At 39.9% G+C, this 3,461-nt stretch overlaps 1 pseudogene; it reads left to right on the plus strand.

Annotated features, from left to right (window-relative positions):
* Positions 1–424: 424 nt before the first annotated feature.
* On the plus strand, positions 425–1,402 carry LOC138142485 (glyceraldehyde-3-phosphate dehydrogenase-like; annotated as a pseudogene).
* Positions 1,403–3,461: the final 2,059 nt, after the last annotated feature.

Raw genomic sequence — 3,461 nt, forward strand, 5'->3', positions numbered from 1 at the left:
AAAGTACTAAAGAAAATTCTTCATTCACATTGAGAATCTAAAAAGCCAAAATCCACACTTCAGAAAACTGTAAGGGAAACACACGTCCTCACCAGGGCCAAGATCTCATGCAACAAGCATCAGCTTGCAGCTAATTCCTCCAGTCAAGATCCACCCTCTTAAGAGATTGTTTATGGTAGAAATTTGGCACAAATGGAAATAACTGCGGCATTGTTATTTTTGTATGTGAGTGTGGGTGAGCAGGTATGGGGAGTGATAGTGCTTACATTTTCTGAGAAATGATTTTCTCTTATCATTCCCACTGGTCCCTTCTCTGCTGGGCCACAATCTTCCTAACTTAAGAGAGTGGTCCTTTTGGCTTTTCTCCCAAGCTTGGTGCCAGGTTCTTCTGCTTCATTTGCATCCCTGAAGCAAGATGGTGAAGGTTGGAGTCAATGGATTTGGCCGTATTGGGCACCTAATGAACAGGGCTGCATTCACCTCAGGTGGAGTAGACAATGTGGCCATCAGTGACCCCTTCATGGACCTCAACTATATGGTTTATATGTTTCAATGATTTCACCTATGGAAAATTCAAGGGCACTGTTAAGGGTGAGAATAGGAAACTGGTAATCAATGGAAAATCCATTATCATCTTCCAGGAACAGGATCTCACCAATATTAAATGGGGAGATACTGGAACCAAGTATGTTATAGAATCTACTGGAGTCTTTATCACCATGGAAAAGGCTGAGGCTAACTTGAAGGGTGGAGCCAAGCAGGCCATCATCTCTGCCCTTTCTGCCAATGCCCCAATGTTTGTGATGGGAGTGAACCATGAGAAATATAATTCCCTTAAGATCATCAGTAATGCTTCCTGCATTACCAACTGCTTGGCCCCCTTGGCCAAGGTCATTTATGACAACTTTGGCTTTGTGGAAGAACTTATGACTACAGTCTATGCCATTACTGCTACCCAGAAGACAGTAGGTGGCCCATCTGGTGTGATGGACATAGTGCTTCCCAAAACATCATCCCTACTTCCACTGGTGCTGCTAAGGCTGTAGGCAAAGTAATACCTGAGCTGAATGGGAAGCTCACAGGCATGGACTTCTGTGTTCCTACTCTCAATGTATCTGTTGTGGATCTGACCTGCTGCCTGGAGAAACCTGTCAAATATGATAATATCAAGAAAGTGGTGAAGCAAGCATCAGAGGGACCCTTGAAGGGCATCTTAGGCTACACAAAGGATCAGGTTGTATCCTATGACTTCAACAGCAACATCCACTCTTATACCTTTGATGTTAGTGCTGGTATTGCCCTCAAAGACCATTTTGTCAAGCTCATTTCCTGGTATGACAATGAGTACGTTTATAGCAATCATGTAGTAGACCTCATGATCTACATGGTCTCCAAGGAGTAAAGTGGAAAGCCATGGACCTTCATCTCCAGCCAAAAAAAAGGAAATCCACCATTGGGGAGCCTACATTCCTAACCGATGTTCATAAGTACCCCATGTCCCATTCACATCCTTGTCCCAAAGCACCTCTATAGTAGAGGGGAGAAGCTTAGAGTCTTGTATTGTGTACCATCAATCAAGTCATCACATTCAGTGGAAAAAAAGAGTGGGGTCCTTGATGCATAGGAAAATTAGGTAAAATACAAGGAATTCCTTTAGAAATTCTAAGCTCTCCTAACAGTTCTCTGTCTCATTTCTTTACCCCAAATATATGTGAGTAGAAGTTCTGCTTATGACCACTTGTCAACTATATTAAAGAGAGTATTCCTTTAATGTATAGGTTGGGCTAGATTGTTGCTCCATTCTAACTCATAATTTTCTGCTTCTCTCTGGGCTTTCTCTGGATTTTAATTTCCTTATCTGTAAAATGGGATTCATGATACTTCAATACATACTTCACAGGGAAATTGTGAGGAAGGAACTTTAAAATTAAAAAGTGAACTATCAGTATTATAGATAATAATATTAATAAGATCTTGGAGTGCCCTACAAAGCCCCTCAAACAAGAAGGGGACTATTCATTCTCCCTGCCTCCAGGGAGCATCATGATAGGTCAGCATGAGCATCTTAGAGTGGTGGATAGCAAGAAGAGACAAGTTAGTTAAAGTTAGGAATAGCCATGGTCTTTACTCCCAGCACAACTCCCGACAGGTGTGTCTAATAGTGCCCCTTCCCCATCAGACCCATGTCCGGTAACTGTTCTTTTGTTATATCACAAAGCCAGGTATCTGTCCCACTTTAGACTACCTCTGAACTGTAATACTTCAAGAATATAATCAATTTCTTCCCTAAAGTGTGCCAGGACTATAGCCTCATTCCTCATAACCTTTATTTTCTTCTAACACACACTTCTGGACCCTGTTCAAACCAGGAATGAACAGATCATTGTATCCAAAGAGGTTGGTTACCTGTTCTTGACACTGCCCTCCTCAAAAACCTTCACCAGGTCCCTTTTGTCTACTGCATAATGTCTAAACTGTTTGGTATAAGTTTCAAGGCTCTTCACCATCTGGCTAAAACCTATTTTTCCAACTTTGGACTTAGGCTATTCCTCAAAGTCTATGTGCTCTAGCTAAATTGTACTAGTTACTGTTTCCCTAACACAGCTTACACTTTCCTTTCTCTATGTTTTTACTCACACTTAGAAATGTGTGAGCTGCACTTTATGAAGAATGATCTGCTATGTATGAAGGCTGGGTTGGAGAAGAAAGAAATGTCTTCAAGGAGACTAGTTAGCAGGCTATTGCAAAAGGTAATATTGGGGATTTTTTTAAAGCACCTTCAAGGGTATATCTTACATGGAAGTTAAAATTTATTTTCATCTCCTACATATTTAGTATTTATATGGTATGGTGGATAAAGTACTAGATTTGGGTTCAGGGTCCTGGGATCAAGTCCTACTTAATACCCTTAATAGCTGCAGTTCACTATTAGTCTCACTTTCTTCACCTGTAAAATATTAATAATGATGCTTGCATTACCTACCTCATTAGACTATTGTGAGAAAAGCACTTGATAAGTTCTCAAGTGAAGGTGTCATTATTGCCATAAAATGTGATTAGCAACCATGCTGTTACCTCTGCAGTTCCTTCTATCATAGAATATTTTAATAGTATTTTCCCACAATTACACATCAAAACAATTTTTAGCATTCAGTTTTACAAGATTTTGAGTTCTAAATTTTTCTCCGTCCCTCTTCTTCCCTCCCCTCTTCCTAAAATGGTAGGCAATTTAACATAGTTTATAGATGTGCTGTCATTTAAAACAAATTTCCATATTAGTCACAACTGTGAAAGAAGAAACAGATCCAAAGCGGGGTAGAAAAACATGAAAAAGAATAAAGTAAATGAAAAGAGTGGGCTTCGATTTGCATTCAGAACCCATCAGTTTTTTATTTGGCTATGGATAGCATTTTCCTTTTTGAGTCCTTTGTACTTGTCTTTGATCATTGTATAGTTGAGAA

This window comes from Petaurus breviceps, unplaced genomic scaffold (genome assembly GCF_028583685.1).
Source record: "Petaurus breviceps papuanus isolate PSGF00001 unplaced genomic scaffold, PetGlider_PUasm1.0 90591, whole genome shotgun sequence".
In the NCBI taxonomy this organism is placed as follows: Eukaryota; Metazoa; Chordata; class Mammalia; order Diprotodontia; family Petauridae; genus Petaurus; species Petaurus breviceps.